Source organism: Stegodyphus dumicola, chromosome 4 (assembly GCF_044657685.1).
Source record: "Stegodyphus dumicola isolate Sdum_Otavi_A_Nest chromosome 4, ASM4465768v1".
NCBI lineage: Eukaryota > Metazoa > Arthropoda > Arachnida > Araneae > Eresidae > Stegodyphus > Stegodyphus dumicola.
This window is the reverse complement of record NC_140771.1, coordinates 54345014-54366096: the sequence shown is the minus strand read 5'-3', so window position 1 is coordinate 54366096 and position 21083 is coordinate 54345014. Positions and strand designations below refer to the sequence as shown.

Genomic DNA, 21083 nt, shown 5'->3' with positions numbered 1-21083 from the left:
ATTTTTGAAGTTGCATATTTAATGTACTTGTTTTTAATGTGTTGTTAATAAAGAATATCACATTAATAGAAATAAATTAAACAGGCAAAATATTAAAATCATAACTATACACACAGAAATAAATTCTATAAACATGAAAAAAGTACAAATATTAAAAAAAAAAAAAAAAAACTAAACAAGAATTACCAGTAGGTAATTAAATTTAAATTTAAAAATTCTGCTGTGTGTGAAATAATTCAAAACGAGGATCGACACACAATCGCGCATTGCATATTTTGCACTAAAAATACTTTGTTTGCTTTCACTTTTCCTTGGTTTTAGCGCACACAACGCATCTTCTCCTACCTTTATTACTTTTTCTGTCAGAGTAAATTTTTAGAAACTGTCTTGACGGAAAGATGGAGTGTCCAGTGATTTTGGGCAAATTTTAAAGTTTTTTGGTAAGGTTTTTTAGCCATGCCTAATGGAATGAAATTGAATATAAACCCAACACATGTTCCAAAACTTCTTCAAAAGACACTCAGAAATATTTCATCATCAAACCTTGTGTGACATCAGGTTTATATTAGAAAACTTCCTGTTTTTCTAAATCGAAAACAGTGTCCACGATGACCGAAAAGTGATCAAGGAAAGACCCCCCACTGGCAGGATATCCATTACTGCTCACGTCAATATATACATTATATATAATTGCATTATATGTAAAGTAAGTACATTATATACCAAAATATAATTGCCTGTGTCATTATATACTATAATGACCATTCAAGGCATTATATATAATGACCTATTAAATCGAGTAAGAAAAACAAAAACACTGGCTCTTTCCTGAGAAATGCGAGCGAGTAAGACGCATTATGCGTTGAGAAAGCTGATAGTCTTTCCCCTTCTGTAATAATGTTGCAATGTTACTTTTTAATTAACCAAGAAAGCTTATGTTAAGTTTCAAAATAAATAGAAAAAATATATATATATTGTCCTTGACAAAGCCCTTTTGGACTACAAATTTTAAATTACATCCAAAAGGGTGTTTTTTTAATGTTTTGTGTGTTACCTTTATTTATTAAATATCATGTTCTTTGCATTTAAACCATAAATTTTAGTTCAATAGCAATGTCGCAAAATAATTTTTAAATGAGCATATCTTTAGGATTTCCGATACACAGTTCCACACATTGGAGATAAAAAGGTTCCCTCCCCCCAGTGTTGTCATTGCTCGCTGTTAAATCGTTGAGTTGGTTACTCAAAAATTCATTAAAGTTTTACAAAATATGAAATCGATCATAAAACAAATTTCAAATTTGATCTTCCACATGCCCATTTTCGTAGGAGGATTACGTCATTCAAGATTCGATGGCTCTATGTACAGTTGTTTTATCACAATGCAAAAAATATACATACAGTTATGCAGATTTTTCATTATTTAATTTCTTCAAACATAATGCAGGAACATTTGGTGGAAACAGTTTGAAAAGTGAAATGGACATTAATAGTAATTCAACGCAAAATCTCAAAACGAAAACAATAGTCTTTCAGAGACAAAACCCCTTTGAACTCAAAAAAAAAAAAAAAAAAAAAAAAAAGAATCCTAACGAAAGAAAGAAAAATGCCTGTGCCACCTTTAATTCACAGGCGCACTTATAAAGAGCCATGATTCCAAGTTTGTTTATTTCAATAAATCTATCAAAACTAGAAGCACAAAACAGAAACTAATGCCAGTATATGAAGGTCAAATGTTGTATGAATCAGCCCATGTGAAAACAATTACCTTTAATTCACAGGTGCACTTATAAAGAGCCATGATTCCAAGTTTGTTTATTTCAATAAATCTATCAAAGCTAGAAGCACAAAACAGAAACTAATGCCAGTAAATGAAGGTCAAATGCTGTGTGAATCAGCCCATGTGAAAACAATTACCACTTATCTCCATGTACTGGCTTTTAAAAATTCAAATAAATCATTCCATTTTAATGTTACGTATATGGGACGCTGGGCTGGTAGGAGCAGAATCGTTGCATCGCGCATGCGGGACACTGGGCTGGTAAGAGTGGAATCATTGCATTGCGTGTATACGACTCTGGTCCTGAACTGGTTAAATGAAATTGTTCTCTTGTAAGCTGCTTGAACTGATAGTATAGTCATACAATAAACCAGTGATGGCCTTGCATCATAGATGGCCCATGCGTAATTTTCTATGGGGAAATTATTCAAATTCATTGATCATGTAGTGTTGCCTGTACCCACTGCATTATAAAGTGATTTAGTAATGGACTGTTACAATAGTAAATTCTATAACTGTTGTGAAGCTATAATGACCGAAAATTTATTGCTTTGATGCAAGTCGAGAGATGCTCACGTAGAATGTTTGATGAGCAAAGTTTCATCTTCTTTGTCTTTATTTAGAGAGAGATGGACTTTGTTAATATGCACATAATAATTGTTATTTCAGTATATTAATAATGGCTTAATAAAATATATTCTGTGGCCTGTAGAGTCAACATATATTTTAAATTGGTCGTTATATATGCAGAAGTTAGCCACTGCTATATTGAACAGGTAAGAAAAAACAGAATAGGGCTATTTTCCCGTCTTTATCATCAACTGATGATAGGTTGTTGCTATAATAACAAAGTACTGCAAAAACAGAATTCATAAAAATCATATTTATTGCAGGAGCAAAACATTAAAATAGAAATAATTTTAATTTTTTTAGCCATAAGTTACAGTAAAGTGGCACTTAATACTTAAAAACAGAAATCTTTTTGCATAATCTAATTTAATTTAAATCGTGGAATGTTATTTAAAAAATGATACTCATTATCAGGAGACTGCTGAATTCTTGTTAAAATAAATTTTAATCAATTATCAATGTAAATATTTCATGGTGTCTCGAAATAAAATAATTTTAAGAATTCTAAATTTTTGTTTAAATGATTAGTTTTCCCCTGAATTGAAATAAAATTGAAGTAATTTTTAATTTTGAAATGTTGCAGTGTGTTTAATATTTTAATATTTACTAAAATTTTTTAATAAAAAAATTAGTTTACAACTGGTTTTTTAAGTAGAATACCCATTCTAAACATTAATCATCAATTGATAGAAATTGCAGCTATAACAAATCTGGTTTCATGCTGTCAATTAATTTTATTTTAGAATGTTTATGAATTTTAAGTTAAATGGTCTCGCGTATTATGTAGATGTTGTTTAAAAACACATGTAAATAATTTGAGTCTAGCATCAAAACACAATAAATTCATGTCAAAAACGTTTTGCCCTCTTGAGACAAAAAGGGCAAGATCACACTGGAGGAAAGAAGGTATTTTTAAAGAAGCAGGTATTAGAAGCTATGAATATGGCAATAGATTGCAGTTCAAAATTTGAAAAACTACTATTATCTGAGATGAAAGTTTAATTTTGCAGAAACATATAAAAGGCTTAAAGATAGCTGAGCTGAAAGTTAATGTATATTACATTATTTAATTATAATACATTTGGGATTTTTATGTATGGTTGTAGTGTTTTTTAAAAAAAATACTAAGGATATTTTAAATTTTTATTTATTGCTTTTTAGTTACATAACTTGTTGACTAAAATGCATAAAAATGGTTTTGAAGTTCACTGTTAAATACACAGTTAAATAATTCTTAAGCTGTGATTGTAATGCACGATAATTTCCACCAGAGGGGCTATTAATTTCAGTCCACTTTAGTATTCATATCACTTTTCACATAAAAGGTTGCTGCCACCAAATGTTATAACCATAAATTATTTTTAAAGAAACCATATAGTGAATATACACTGACTTCCAAAATTTAAGCACGAAGATGTAAAATGCAAAAAAATCAACAAATACTGCTTTGATTAACACAAAATTTGGCAGGAAAGTAGCATATATATTTATGCATAAAACAAAATCAATAATTATATACAGAAATGAAAACAATATTAAATTTTTGTAAGTTATCAGATAATGACATACTGGAGACTTAAACAGAATTATGTATAAAGAGAAAATAAACAGCATAAATTGGAAAAAAAAAAAGAAGAAGAAGACATTAATAGGATATGTGATCCCCCTCTCATCTGTATACAAAGTTTACACCTTGTGACCATGCTTTCAATTAGGTGGTCAACCACCCCAGAATTAAGTAATCGCTATTCTTTTGTAGAGCAGTTTCCAGCTCAATAAGAATGGCTGGAGGTGGGAAACATGAAGATACAGCACGGCCGAGAGCATCCCAAAGATTTTCAATGGGATTAAGGATGAGCGAATATGTTGGCCATGCCGTACGTGCAATCTCTTCACTCTCTAGGTAGTCATTGACGATGTCGGCTCTATGGGGATGTGCGTTATCGTCCATTAAAACAAAAGTAGGGCTAACTGCTGCAGCATACAATCTCACAATGGATTCTAGGACTTCATCTCGATATCGGAGAGCCGTCAAAGAACCCCGTTTAAAGATGTGCAGATCGGTGCGGTATCCTAATGAAATCCCTGCCCACACCATAACGCTTCCGCTTCGGAATGTGTAATGTTCGGTGATGTTTTGGGACTGAGTGCTTGTTCATTGTTCACACCATATCCTTATACGCTTGTCATCTGAGCAAATCTTGACTCATCAGAAACATGACATTGCCCCAGTCAGACACATTCCAATTGACATGTTTCCGGCACCACTGTAATCGTGCCCGTCTTGATTGGACGGATAGAGGAACACAAACTTAAGGTACCCGGGCGTACAGTCCACTCATATGTAATCTTTGGCGTACAGTAGCTGCAGATATCGCCTTACCAATGGACGCTGTAACCATAGATGCCACACGTGTGGATGTCGCTCTGCGATTCCTGCTTGGCTACAATAGCAATATATCGATCTTCCGCGGGGGCTGTAACCCTTGGGCAACCGGCTACAGGCCTTCGGACAACTGTCTGTGTGGTTTGGAATTTTTCCATAAACGTGAAATTACAGAATGATGAACGCCGAAGAAAAGAGCAACATCTGTAATCGACTGTCCTGCTTCAATGTGCCCCACAGCGCGCCAGCGCTCAGAATCTTCCATTCGTCTTCTGGAAGTCATAGAAACATGTATGTCTTGAAAACAAATTGCACGAAAGTTTTAAACACCTTCTATCAGCACTTACAATCAACTTCTGTAATCCTTCATAAAGCTGGCTTCTTATAAGACTGCCTTTTTCGGATATTTCTTGACATGAAATCGCGATTGGCTGTTACCTAACATATTTTCATACTTCCATCTACTTCTGCAGCGAATTGCATCCTCTTCAATTCTGATTGGCTTCCGGAAATTAGCATTTTCCTCTCCGTGCTTAACTTTTGGAAGTGAGTGTAGAAAAATGTATGGCAACACTTAACATTCTAAATATATGCTGGAATTCTAAATATATGCTGCTTTTAAAAAATTTTGTGAATCTGCTCTTTAATTTGATGTGCCGTGAGAAAGAAGAAAGTGATGTGTGTTGTTGTTACTAATTTCCGTTTCTAATAATATACTAGACGAGGTCCACGAGTCCATTCACCTTCAGAAAATCAAAAACAAGCTTAGGAGACTTGTAAAGGTCCTCAAGAGACAACTCCACTCAAGGATATGTGCCGGTGATGCCGGTGCATTTTGATATTTAGAACAAATTGGGTGCATCTTGAGACCTCTCTCAAAAGTAAGTCCTTTCAGGTGTCCACTGAAGAATCGAGAAAGTGTTGTCTGAACACATCTATCACAATCAATAGCAAGAAATCTTCCAGGACAATCAGCTTGATACCAGGGATGATTCGGGGGAATGAGAAAGTGATGTTTAATAATAAAGTTAAAAGAATGCACAAAAAAAGTTGTGTAGCTCATTTTTATAAGAAAACTGAATATTGATATGATGAACTGAAAAAAATAGAAGCATGCATGACAACACTTTATGGGGAATTCTAAATTTATGCTGCTCTAAAACATCGTGATTTTCTTATTGAATTATATTCTATAAATGTGTGAAAAATTTAATGCTTAATAATAAAGTTAAAAATATAAAAAAGATTGTGTCAGCAGGAGTGAGTTCAAGAGCAGGTTGTTAAACTGGAAGCTCAGTCAGTGCTTAAAAGACCTTAAAACAAACCTTGTGGTATGACATTAAAAATCTGAATCCTTTCGTATACTTGTATATATCTTAAAAAAAAAAAAAAAAAAAGATGTATATACCTATAATGAAAGGATTCAGATTTTTAATGTTGTACCAAAGGGTTTGTATTATAGAGGCATCCTCTATTTGCACTATAACACAGGTTTAATTCTCATATTAAAAATGACAATTGTAGTTCAGTAAATGGGGTAATATGCAATGTAGCAATAAGACTCACGTCTACGAAATTTAGTACATAGATGCATCTAGACAAGAGCCAGTGCACCTCGAAGCGATTTTTTCGAAATTCGAATTCGAATTTTTTTAATTTTATGTTTTGTGACGAAATCACGTCATTTTGAGACATAATGGGCTATAGGAAAGCGAGATTTTACTCTACACACTCCATTTTCACATCGTCATGAAACGTAGGCACTTAGCTATTTTACGAACTTAAAATGAATTTCGTGTTTCAATAAATCGATTAAATACGAATTTATTTAACAAAGTGAGCTTAACACCTTTTCAATGGGAGTTTTTCTAAAAAATTTTATTTTTAAAAATGTACAGTTTATTTTTCTTTGATTTTTGGACACGTTAAACTTTCATCCTTGCGACTGCTTTTACAGAAAGAATTTTGGAAAAATGATAATATTTTGTATTTTTTAAAAAATTTTAAGTGAAGCTTCCGAGTACATTTCTCACATCTTTAAAAATGTGATTTTGGCAACAATTTTCCTTTCTTATTGTTGTTGATAGATTTTTGATGAAATCCCATCATTTTGAATAGTTTCATTCTTTTAGAAATATGTGTTTGGCAACAATTTTTTATCGTATTTCTTATGTCACTGTTTTTAAGAGATTGCATATTTCATTGTCGATTTTTTATATATGTAATACATTTCTATATATATATATAAAGTTGTTCTGTAGAGTAAAATTCTGCGCGGAATTTTTTGTTTTTTGAGTTTCTTTCATGTTATTTTTTGCTTATTTAACTGTTTGTAAGATATTGAAATTTTTTGCATGAGTTTTTTTTTCTTCAACGGCGGAAAGTTGGTTAATTTTTTATATGTAATATATTTTTTTAAAAAATTGTGGGGGTGGTTTTTTTCCCCCCGGACGTTTTCTGCAGAGTAAAATTCTGCGCAGTTTTTAAATTTAACGTTTGGTGTTCCCTTCAGGCATTTTTACGGTACATTTAAAAGCCAGACGAAGGCTGGCAGCGTAGCTGCTAGTCAGATATATTAACGAAGATGCCACACAAGACAATTTTTGGTTTTGTAAAAGGCTACTGACAAGAGTGACCTCAGATGAAATTTTTAAGGCTACCAATGATTTTGTCACTAGTCACGGTATTGATTGGATGAAGTGTGTTGGGCTAAGTAGCGACGGAGCACGTGCAATGGTAGGCTGTTATAAAGGTTTCTTTAAACAAATTCAAGAATTAGCAATTAATTGTGTATGGGTGCACTGTAGTATCCATAAACAAGCTTTGGCGGTAAAATGAATGCCTTTAAATTTAAACATGGTGTTCACTTCCACGCCTGTCGAATTAATTTCTACCTTTTCGTTGCCCTGCGTTGGCAACACGCTTTTGAGATTTGTCGTTCGTAGGATTCGGTCGCTAAAAGCGTAGCTGGCCTGTATTGTAATTATTATTTTATGCTTATCTGTACTCCTGAATCATTACTAAATGTTTACGTGTGAATGTTTTATTATTAAATGTATTCAGTTTGGTTGAAATAAACCGAGAGTGACTGAACTTATTAAGTATAATCAAAGTCGAAACTGCGTCATCCATGTCGGCGCCATTCTAATACGAGGTACGTAAACATCATTTTGGAGGCACGCCGACGAGATCATATCAAGAATTCGTCAGCAGTTCAAATACAGATAAGTGATGATTTTTTAGTTCGATTTACATCTAAATTTGATTCTTGAAGTTTTATATCTATTTTGTATTGATTTTGATTTTGAACTTGAATACTTCGATTACTTATTATGGATCAAGCTACTGTCATTAGATTGCGTGGTAGGGCAAAAGCGGCCTTCACAAGGCTTCAGAATACTATTTCTTCCGATTTATCTAAAAATGAAGTAATTTTGCATCTGGAGCGCTTGGAGAGGATTTATTCAGATTTTGATAAATTTGATGCCCAATTACCATAAGAACAGTCAGAAATTGAAGATTTTGAATCGAAGTATTTTAGTTTGAAACTTCAGTATCAAAATTTATTAGATGTATTAAATGTGGCTAATTTGCCAAATGTTACAGGAAATTCTAATATTAATAACTTTAAGTTACCTAAGTGGAATATTCCTATTTTTCAGGGTAACTTTAATGACTGGATGAATTTTAAAGATTTGTTTGTTGCAACAGTGCATAATACTTCTTTATCGAATATACAGAAATTTCAGTATTTAATCGGATCACTTGCTGATGAACCAGCTTCTATAATTAAACATATTCCGTTATCAAATAATTCTTATGAAGAAGCATGGGCAAAATTGCTCGCTAGGTACGATAAAAAGAAACAAATCGTACAATCGTTAATTAAAACATTTATGGATCAAAAATGTATTTCACAGGTTGATAATGTTAATTTACAGCAATTAGCTGATACTTCCGATGAAGTTATCAGAGGTTTAAAAGCTCTTGGTGACAAAGCAACTTCTAGGGATCCATGGTTAATATTTATGTTGCTTCAAAAGGTAGATTCAGAAACTCGAAAGTTATGGGCACAGAAAACAGCGGAAGATGATTTTCCTACATTGGAATCATTTTTTGAATTTTTAAATTTAAGGTGTTCTTCTCTCGAAATTATCATAAATAAAGAAGCGGAAGCTAAAGTTGTTGATAAAAGTAGTAATGTTAGTTCTAAAACATTACAGAATTCTAAATTTAGTAATACTAAATGTTCGAAATGTCACGGACTTCATGCCTTATATAAATGCGTTAAATTTAAGAATTTGGATGTTACTGCTAGAAAGAACTTTGTACGGAAACGAGGATTGTGTTTTTTATGTTTAAATTCACATCTAATCAAAAACTGTAATTCACAGTTAAAGTGTAATTTGTGTAATTCAAAAACACATAATAGTTTGTTGCATGAAGATATTAAAGCTAACAACGTACAGCTTTTAAAAGCGCCAAATGAAAACGAAAGCACTCTAGAGCGAATTTCGAATGAATCATGCGAGGGTCAAGGTCAGGTAGTTGTCAGTAATACGATTCAAAATTGCAACTCGGCGATTTTGCCTACAGTTCTCGCACTCGCATTTTCATCCAGTGGCAAAACTATCGAAATTAAATTATTATTGGATTCCGGAAGTGAAAGTTCGTTTATTTCTGAACGAGCTGTTCGAAGATTAGGATTGAAAAAGAACAAATAAAAGATTACTTTTGCGTGGAATTGGCGGAGTGCCAGCTTCCAAAACTCGTGGTTTTGTTGATTTTAAAGTTCGGTCAGAGATAAATAATCAAGTAATTGACGTTAACGCATACATTTTGGATAGGTTAACTTTGCCATTGCCGGAACAAGTGATTAATGTAAAGCATATAGAATACATTAAATCTATTCCGTTAGCGGATCCGAATTTTGCTCAACCCAAAGAAATTGATTTGATTTTAGGAGCTGATTATTTTTTCTCCGTTTTAAGATGTGGCCAAATATATGGTTCTAAAAATGAGCCTGTAGCTCAAAATACAATTTTCGGTTGGGTGATTACTGGGAAGGTCGGAAATAATATGGAAGGCCCCAAAACAGCAAATGCACACTTCATAAAATTAGAAGATAATATAAATATTGATTACGAACTTAAACGTTTCTGGGAAATGGAGGATATTGTCGATGTTGAGAAGAAGGAATTTCTGACACCTGAGGAACAATTTTGTGAATCACATTTTCAAAACACTCATGCTGTTAATTCATATGGGCGATTTGTTGTAAAACTTCCATTTTATAAATCGCATTTGAAGTTGGGTGATTCAAAACCGGCAGCAATTTCTAGGTTGCGTTCCATGGAACGAAAATTCAAAGATAATCCGGAATCTGAAAAACAATATAAAGATTTCATACGTGAATATGAACAGTTAGGACATATGACTGTGATTAATGATGATTTATCTAACAGATCGGATACAGAAAAGTTTTATCTTACTCATCATGCGGTAATTAAACCTTCTAGCACAACGACAAAATTAAGAGTAGTTTTTGATGCATCCTGCAAATCTGAAAATGGTATATCATTGAATTCTCTTTTAGGGGTAGGTCCGAAATTACAAAGAGATATTTTTTGAGATTTTGATTAATTTTCGATTTCCTAAAATTGTTTTCACAGCCGATGTGGAGAAGATGTATCGTCAGGTGTTGGTAGCCCCTGAAGATCAGAATTATCAATTGATACTTTGGCAATACAATTCCAGTGATAAAATGCGCACGTACAAGTTGAAAACAGTTACTTATGGTCTTTCCTCTGCTTCATTTTTAGCAACTCGATGTCTGAAGCAGATAGCTTTAGAGTCTAAAGAGGAATCAGATGTATCTCGTATATTGCAAGAGGATATGTATATGGACGACTTATTGTCGGGTGCAAATATAGTTGATGATGCAGTATTTGTCTGCAAGAAAATATCTTCAATTTTACATGCACGTGGTTTTGATTTGAGGAAGTGGAATTCAAATTCTGTCGAATTCTTAGTTCATTAAATTCTGATTTTGAGATATCTCCTAATTCGAGTTCGAAAGTCTTAGGACTTTTTTGGAATTCAACTACTGATACCTTCAGTTTTAAAGCTACACTGCACATCAACGCATCTATAACAAAAAGACGCATATTAGCAGAATCTGCTCGCATTTTCGATCCTTTAGGTCTCTTATCTCCTTGCACTATATTGATTAAAATATTCTATCAAAAACTATGGTTAGTTAAAGGCGACTGGGATTCAGTTGTTCCCCAGCATTGGGAAAAGTTAGTTTAAAGTTAGTTTAAAGTTAGTTTAGTTAAAGGCGACTGGGATTCAGTTGTATCTCAGATGATTGGTTTAAATTTCAAGAGACATTCAGTCAAATCAATAATTGTGAAATTCCGAGATGTGTCATACTTACAACGGACAGTGTTATCCAACTACATGGATTTTCTGATGCATCTTCGCAGGCTTATGCAGCAGCCATTTACTGTCGCCAAAGGTGCAATGGTACGGTTAAGGTTAATCTTTTGGTATCAAAGGCTAAAGTCGCGCCTATAAAGCAAGTATCCATTCCTCGATTAGAACTCTGTGCTGCGTATTTGTTGACCAGATTAATGCGATCTCTATTGAACATTTTAAAGAAGTTTGATTTAGAAATCTTTGCGTGGACGGATTCCAAGGTAGTTCTGTCTTAGCTATCAGCTCATCCACGTAAGTGGAAAACTTTTGTGGCAAACAGAACATCTCAAATCATAGAAGTGATACCTATTAAACATTGGAATCATGTTCCCTCTAAAATGAATCCTGCAGACATTGCTTCTCGTGGTATTGAACCTCAACTCCTACCAAATTGTACTTTGTGGTGGAATGGTCCACCATGGTTGCGTCAGGAAGAGGAAAAATGGCCTGAATATGAATTAAAACCTGAAGATGATGCTGAAGTAAAGGCCGAACAAAGATCTGATCCTATTTTTATTTCTCATATACGTGATTCGAATGATTTATTAGCTAATTTGTTCGAGCATTATTCTTCGCGTTGTAAAATTGTTCGTATTCTGGCTTACTGCCAAAGATTTATTACTAATTGCAAGAAGCATCATGTTACTCAGAACATTTCACGTAGTGGCATTAACTCCAGCTGCCTTATGCCGCTAACATTTCTAGAGATTCGAGTAGCAGAAAATTTCATTATTCGTTGGATTCAGAATCATTATTTCAAAGATGATTTACAATGTATTAAAGAAGAGAAACCTTTACCCAAGAAGAGCCAACTACGTTCTTTGTATCCATTCGTAGATAAAGATGGTCTCTTACGGGTGGGAGGACGTCTTCAAAATTCATCTTTAGCATTTAACATCAAACATCCTGTCATACTTCCTTCTCGACATAAATTTAGCAAATTACTAGTGAAAGAACTTCATATTACTTACCTTCATGCTGGTCCTTCTTTATTATCACACCTCATCAGACAATCTTACTGGATAATTGGAGGAAAGAAACTGATACGCAGTTGTGTCAAACATTGCTTAATATGTCATCGATTTAAAGCTGCTTCAAATCCGCAATTGATGGGTGACTTACCTGAACATCGTGTGACTTTGGAACGACCTTTTTATGCATCTGGTGTGGATTACGCTGGTCCTATTACAATGAAATTTAATAAGGGTCGTGGCTCTAAAACAAAGATAGGCTATATAGCTCTGTTTGTTTGCTTGTCGACTAAAGCTGTGCATATAGAAGCAGTCAGTGACCTGACGGCAGACTCGTTTATCGCTGCACTTAGACGTTTCATTTCACGTCGCGGTGCACCACGGCACATTTACAGTGACAACGGTACCAATTTTGTGGGAGCATGCCGAAAACTACAAGAACTAAATCAGATTTGGTCTTCCTTGTATGCAACGGAATCGGTTTCCCGAGAACTAAGTCATCTATTGAATGGCATTTTATAACGCCTGCTTCGCCCCACTTCGGAGGAATATGGGAAGCTGGCATTCGCTGAGCGAAATTTCATCTGAGAAGAGTATTGAAAGAGACTCTTTTAACCTACGAAGAGTTGTCAACACTACTTACACAGATCGAGGCTATTTTGAATTCACGTCCACTTACTTACGTGAACGATACTGATATTGACTGTATTAATGTTTTAACCCCTTCTCATTTCATTACAGGTGATACTTTAACTTCCTTTCCAGAAAGCCATCAGACTTTACGCACAATGAGTTCTAGGTGGGAACTTGTACAGAATCTACGTCTGGGATTCTGGAAGCGATGGAAAAGGGAATACTTGACTTCGCTTCAGCAGAGATCCAAGTGGCAGTACAACAGACCCAATCTAAAAATCGACACGGTGGTTCTTATCATCGAATATGGATCTCCAGCGCTAGCTTGGCCGATAGGACGGATCATCGATGTCCATCCGGGCAAGGACGGCTTGGTTCGCGTAGCCACTGTCAAAACTAAAATTGGTGTTTTCAAGAGCGGAATTAATAAACTTTCACCTTTGCCTGTGTATCAGGACTAAACCTGATAGGGTGGGAGTATGTTCACTTCCACGCCTGTCGAATTAATTTCTACCTTTTTGTTGCCCTGCGTTGGCAACACGCTTTTAAGATTTGTCGTTCGTAGGATTCGGTCGCTAAAAGCGTAGCTGTCCTGTAACGGTTGTAATTATTATTTTATGCTTATCTGTACTCCTGAATTATTACTAAATGTTTACGTGTGAATGTTTTATTATTAAATGTATTCAGTTTGGTTGAAATAGACCGAGAGTGACTGAACTTATTAAGTATAATCAAAGTCGAAACTGCGTCATCCATGTCGGCGCCATTCTAATACGAGGTACGTAAACACATGGCTTGGAAGAATGTGTCAAGTTTGTAAACTACATAAAATCTTGTCCATTAAAAAGCAGACTTTTTATCGCATTATGCAAGGAAATGGGGAGTGATCATATTTGTATTGTAATTCACGATGGCTTTCAAAAGGAAACGTTTTAAAACGTCTGTTTGAGCTAAAAGACGAAGCCTTGGTATTTCTGAATGAACACCCACCATCTAAAAAAGATGCTATTTTTCCATTTAAGGATAGATTCCGCGATTTCGAGTGGTTAATAAAAGTAGCTTATTTGTGCGGCATATCTGCTACATTCAATGAATTGAATTTAAATTTGCAAGGCTTTAGTTTAAATATTTTCAAAGTATCGGAAAAAGTCGCTGCAATAATTAAAAAAACGATGCAAATTTTAATGCTTTTTGTCACCACTTATGCGTATGAAACTGCGTTCTCAGCCTTGGTGTACTTAAAAAATAAGTATCAAAACAGACTGGATGTCGAACCTAATTTGAGAATAAAATTCACATCATTAAGTCCTAATTCTAAATTACTATGTGATGAAAAACAACATCATCCTTCGCACTAAGGTGTCAAAATATGTAAAACAAAATTTACTTTATTTACTTTAAATTTTAAATGAAGATAATGGATTGTCTTTAATTACTTACATTTTTGTTATAATTATTTTGCAATTTTTGTGTATGAAATAAACAAACAAATAACTTGAATTTTGATTTTTGTTAAAAAATAAAATTTGTTTTGTAAATAAATGGTTTTTTTAATAAGTTGGTTCGCGATAAATTTTAAAATCTCGTACCTGGCCGCGGTCAAAAAAGTTTGGGAAACGCTGCTTTGGCCTATATTAGGGTTTCAAAACTCATATCACTTTGGGTAACATGAACATTTCGTGGAAACATCACTCTTTCCCTACCCTATTTCCTTTTAAAAAATGAAAAGAGACTTGACATAAAATTTACAACAAAGCTTATACACTTTATTAGCAAAAGGGGAGGAAGGACATCTTCGCAAAATTTGCCAAAACAAAAATTTAATTTTTTAATAATAAAAACTTCTATATCAAAATATGCATGTAAGCTGAAAAGTACATTATTTATCAATATAAAAATTTAGATGTGATTATTTATAAGATATAAGTTTTGGTAATAACTTTGAAAATCTCTCATTTTATGTAACTTTTATTTTGTGCATTCTGTTCGCGCCTGCGCATCTGTAATGTAATCCACGCATGCGCATCTGTAATGTGATGATCTAACGAGTTTGAGAATCGCCATCACGGTGTAAGGGGGCTGGTCACAGGTATGAGTTAATTGTAATTAATTATGAGAATTAATAAAGAATCAAACCAGCGAATTTATTTAGTGTGTGTTATTTGGCATGAGACCCAAACATATCTGGTCGTAGTCGACCGGAGCGTGAGTAAATAGTATTTCGTTTTTGAGAACACAGGAGTGTTTGTGTTTGCCAGTATTCGCAGCTTGTTTTTTTCAACGAATATCGCTGATTTTGGATACGGATATTCATCAAAAGTGAATCACTGCAGAGGTAAGTGATTCCTCTCTTGTTAATTCTGTACTTTCTGTGCTTGTTCTGTTATAAATAACAATGTTATTTAAGGGTGCTAAAAAAGAAGATTTAAGGCTTATTGCCTTAGAAATAAATCTAAATGTTGACGAAAAAATGACTATAGCAGATTTGACTGATATTATTGAGAATAGTGAAATTTTCAAAACTAAACAAGATTTAGTAAAAGAGATAGCAAACTCTATTATCGAAAATAGAAAACAGGAAGAGCAAAAACTTGTCGAGTTAGAAAAAATAAAACTTGAGAGATCAAAGCATGAGTTAGAGTTGGCTAAGCTTAAAGTAGAAACTAAACTTTGTAGAGTTGCGCGCCTCCAACCTGCACGCAACCAAGAGGTGACTGTTGAAACTGGAAAATAGACAGAGTCTTGCTAAGGGTTTAAGTCCCTTTTTTTATTCAACTTAAGAAATTACAATTGCGTGCTCTTGACGCTCACAAACTACGCCGACCCGGCGGTAAAATAAAAATAAGAACCTGAAAAGAAATAATAACAAGACTCTTAACTACGAGGCTCTCTAAAAGTAACTAACCTCACCGCGTTTTACAATACCGCTGCTAATTCAGCAAACTTTGAATATCACGTTGAACGATTAACAATTCTCCGAGGCAAGCACACAGGCCGAAACGCGGGGTTCTTCAATTTCTGGCTAACTACCTCCGCGCTCGTGAAGTAAGAACAGCACATCTCAGTAAGAACGTGAAGTAAGAACAGCACTAAATTTCTGTCGATACTTATATAAATCTCTCTTCTTACAGCAACTTTTCCTGGACTTCATCAATCAATCTTGTTCTTTTCCTTCCAGCATCTGGAAGGAATAAGTATCAGTATCTTTCTAAATACATTATAATTTACACTTTCTTGACACTGAATAAATTTTTGTTTTTAAACGATTCGTTTTCCTTAGTTACTGCTTAATTCACATTCATTCAATTATTCAAACATTAATTTAACTTTACCCTGGCTCTCCACCATGTGTGGTGTCAAACGGGAATATTCGTGTTTTAGTCTTACAACACTTCCCCTAACCCCCATGATTTGTTAGAATTCAACGACCATATAGACACACCTTACTCGACATTCTACAACTCGATGAGCTACTCTAACATTCTTAAAAACTCAAGTGTAGGTGGAGAACCCTACAAAACACATTCATTCTAACTTCCCCCTCATTCATCTTTAGACATGCAGGCTTTCGCTCTAAAGCATGATTTTATCTACAGTTTAATACTTAAATTCGAATTCATTGCTTTTAAGCATTTACTTTTAGCATCTAAAATTTTATGCTTCTAGACTAAATTCTACTTTTACATAACTTTCAAGTATTTACGTATATTTACAAAATTTTTATACATATGATTTTTACAATTTACCATAAAATGAATAAGAGAAAATAAATTTTTACTTTACTCATTCTTCGCCAAGCTGGCGGCACTGAAACTAAAATTCTTATTAATACAAGAGTACGAAGTTATTTTTATCTTCGGCCAAATTTTGGCTTTAACATAACAGAATTAGTCTTTCGACCAACAGAAAATGCTTGTTCTTAGATTTGTACTTAAAGAAAATAATACTTTTGCCTTAGCTAAATAAAGTAAAACAAAACTAAGTCTAAACCGAGACATATTGACTTTCGTCAAAACATAGAACTTCGTACTTATGCATAACATTTCGGAACAAAAGAAAAAAAATTTATAGAAGATTTTAACTTATCTTTGAGTTTTCGATGATTGAAACTCCGTCATTCTTTTCTGGCAAAATTGTTCCCACGTTATAGGTTTCATGGACGTCAATCTTCTCCTTACTGACCTCCGAGTGTCGTCCACATTAGCTTTTCTTTTGCGTCCTCTGCATGCTGGCCTCTTGGCGTAGCAATCGTCGGGTTGTTGCCTTTTTCGTTTTTCCATTGTACGGCTGGTCTTGACGTCTTCCGGTCTGGACTCCTTCTTGAATTTCTTCTGTTGTTGCTGGTATTTTCGTTCCTCCTGCTGTCTTTTCAGTTTCCGGAACGGCGGCCTTGTTTGCACCTGACTCTCTGGCCCTGGGAGCGTTCTCCTTGATGTATAATTTCTACTGCGATACGTTGTAGGTGGTGTTTTCCTCTTTACCAAGGTTTCTTTACGCGGTGGATTTGCATTCTTGTTTTTCTTAAATTCTGGTGTCTGAAAATTTTCATTTTTTCTTTTTGGTACCGTCGTCTGGGTTGTAGAAGGGCTAGGTCTCTCTTCAGTTCTCTGCTTCTTGGGTGGTGGAACGGTTGTCGTTATTTCTGGACCTTCTACTTCTTTTAGGCTTGAGTCCTTCAAGAAACTTTTAAGGATTTCAAAATCATTTGGATTATAGTATTTTTTCACCTGGTCGGGACTTGCTTTACAGATCTCCCCTCTCTCGTTCTTAAGGTACAATACGACTCCTTTGATTTCCTGAATTACATAGGGGGCCTTCAAATTTTGGAGCTAACTTTGCAGTAAAATTGTCTGGGGCACTTGATAAAGAAAATTTCCGCTTCAATACTTTATCCCCAACTTTAAAATCTGCTTCACGGCGTTTTCTATCGTAATACACTTTTTGCTTATTTCTTGCCGTATCCGAGCTTTTAAGCGCCTGATCAATAAGTTTTTGCACATCTTTCTGTTTAAACTCTTGCTCTCTTTGTTGCACAAAGAATAATTTATCTAAAGGCGTAATTAACTTTCGGCCTAAAATAATTCTGCTGGGGTTTTTCCCGTAGTATCGTGATTTGCCGTTCTTAAAGCATAAGCCAGTTCATTTATGTAGCCATCCCAGCGCTTGTGATGTATGCTAACGTAACTGCTAATTATTTTTACAATGTTTTTATTCACTCTTTCTGCTATGTTTGCCTGTGGTCTATACGGAACCATTTTGATATGGCGTATGCCAAGTCCAGTGCATATGTTTTCAAATATTTGACTAATGAATTGTTTTCCGTTATCGCTAATGACTTTTATCGGTGCACCGTATTTTAAAATGTATCTGTGTAAGAATGCATCTGCGACTGTTTTGGCTCACGCGCGTTTAAGTGGAACAATTTCTGTCCATTTTGAAAAACGATCTACTATTACTAAAAGAAAACGATTTTTATTTAACTCGCTCTGGGGGAAGGGACCAAGAAGATCTATGCCTAAAATTTCATTCGGAAATGTGGCGCGAATTCTATTTAAGTACCCGGCCAGGCTGTAATTAATATCATTTATTAACTGACATTGATTGCAGGACCTGACATACGCAGTTACTATTTTGTATAATTGCGGGAAATATACAGCCTCGCGTACCCTTTTTAAATTCTTTCTGACCCCTAAATGACCCGCTGTTTTCGCGTCGTGTAATTCCTTCAAAATGCTTAATCGAAGCGAGGCTGGGATGACTGGTTTGTACTCGAGATTTCCGTTTGTTGTTTTCGTATAAAATAATAAATTATCTATTATTTCAGAGTTTTCTGCTCTATTTCTTATCGCATCGATATCTGTGTGCTCAAAGCTTTCGGGGTCTTTCAAATATGCATAGATATTTCCAAATTCAGGATCAGCTTTCAGTTCAGTGATAATCGTATCTCTAGAATCTAAAATTTTTGAAGTCAACACAGCGCATTTAAGTTCATTTCCTTCATCGTCCAGTTTTATACGAGAAAGTGCGTCAGCTACATTGTTTTCCTTACTCGGTTTATATTTTATTATTAGATTATATTATTGGAGTTTTAAAGCCCATCTTATTAACCTGGGCCTTAGGTTTTTCCCCGAGTAAAGTCTACCAACAGCCGCATGATCCGAAAAGACTGTTACTGGCGCTTTGCCGAAATAAACTCGAAATTTGTGTACAGCCATTAATACGGCTAATGTTTCTCTCTCTGTAGCTGTATAATTCCTTTGTGTTTGATTCAACGTTTTACTAAAAAAATGCCAGAGGGTGGCTATTTTGCATAAGAACCGCACCCACCGCATAGTCCGACGCATCTGCTGCAATTTCCAGGTTTTCGTCCCCCTCCGGGAATTTCAAAACAGGGGCATTGATGTGCGCTTCTTTTAATCTTCAAATGTTGTATATGCTTCCGCTGTCCACGTATATTTACTTCTCTTTCTTTTAATTACTAAGAGTGGTTGAACAATATTAGCGAAATCTTTTATGAAAGACCGATAGTAAGAACATAACCCAAGGAAAGAAGAAAGTTTCTTGGCGGTGTTGGGCGGTGGGAAATTCTTGATTGCTTTTATTTTTGAATCTTGCGTTTCTATACCCTTTTGCGAAATTTTATAACCGAGATATTTAAGTTCTTTAGTTGCGAACTTGCATTTTGAGGCGTTAATTGTAAGACCGGCCTCTTTTAATAATTTAAAAACTTCTTCTAGATCTTTAATGTGTTGTTCCAACGTACTACTCGTTATAATTATATCATCTAGATAGATTAAAGTTGATTTTCCTAGGACAGGCTTTAGAACAATGTCCATAGCTCTCTGGAATGTTGATGGGGCCCCACACAACCCAAAGGGCATGCGTAAAAATGCATAAGTGCCCGATTTTGTTATGAACGCGGTTTTATGTATGTCTTCGAGTCTCATAGCTATTTGATAGTAGCCAGACGTTAAGTCCAAAGTAGTCATGTATCTAGTAGATTTAATCTTTCTAATAATTTCCTCTATAACCGGCAAAGGGTAAACTGGGAATTTAGTAATACTATTTAGTTTTCTGTAATCGATAGCAAACCTCCCAGCCCTTTTATCCGAAGGAGGAAACTCGTTCTTTTTCCTACATAGTACGACTGGACTCGCGTACTCACTATTTATGGGCGTTATTATTTTATTCTTTAATATCTCCTGAATATGTTCTTCGATGATTACGTCTTTTTGTTTATCATAACGATATGGTTTAGTCCTACAAGGTTTTTCGGAAGTTAACTGTATCTGATGCGTAACTATTTGACAACTACCAGGCTTTTCTGAAAACAAGTTAGAAAAATTACTCACCACTTGCTGGATGGCTTGACTTTCATGGTCATTCAGATGGCTAAGGTCAACTTGCGGTTGCTCCACAGGTTCCACCACCCTCTGGTCCATCTCCAACACAACGGAACTGTCTTGAAAATTCAATTTGGCCCTCGCGGCCCTTAAAAACTCCATACCTAAAATAAGAGGATTTTGCAGATTCTTCACTACAAAAATTAATACTTTGAGGCTTTCCTCTTTTACCTGTATGTTTAATGATAATTTCCCGATGCAGTGACAGGTTTTTCCTTGCGCCGCTATAATTTCCGTATTTTTGGTTTTAAATGATCGTAACCTATAAAAATTCTTTTTGAAGAATATCTCACTCATAAAATTCCCTTCTGCTCCTGTATCGATGAGGGCTTCTACTGGTACATCGCCAACCATGACTTGTATAATTGGTAGATGTGAGTTCTTTACGATGACCGTATTTAAATGTCTTTTTGAGGGTTTTTTAAAAATTTCCGGGGTCTGGACCCTCGCTCTCACAGGCCCCTGTACTCGTTTAAAGCTTTAATTTCAACTTCTGCCTTCTGGGTACGAGGATGTTTGTTTTCGAATTTTCTTTTTGGGCCTTGACCTTCGAGGTTCGATGAGTTAGCTTGATAGCTCTTTTCCCCATAAGAGCGGTTTGCATTTCTGGTTTGCTCATTTGAAGATTGCCTTCGGGTACTTTGAGAAAACGATGCCCCTCTAGCTTTTTCCGCTATTCTGCGATTTTGAAACTTCACCGCCAATTCGAAGAGCTCCTGCAATGTGCTTGGGTTTCTAATTTCGAAGTAGTCTTGAACAGCAGGTAACAATCTTGGTAAGATTATTTCAATAATCTCCGC

At 34.9% G+C, this 21083-nt stretch overlaps 1 long non-coding RNA gene across 2 annotated transcripts in view; it reads right to left on the bottom strand.

Annotated features, from left to right (window-relative positions):
- Window positions 1-21083, bottom strand: part of LOC146997549 (uncharacterized) — a 121338-nt gene that overhangs the window by 941 nt on the left and 99314 nt on the right. The window lies entirely within an intron of this gene.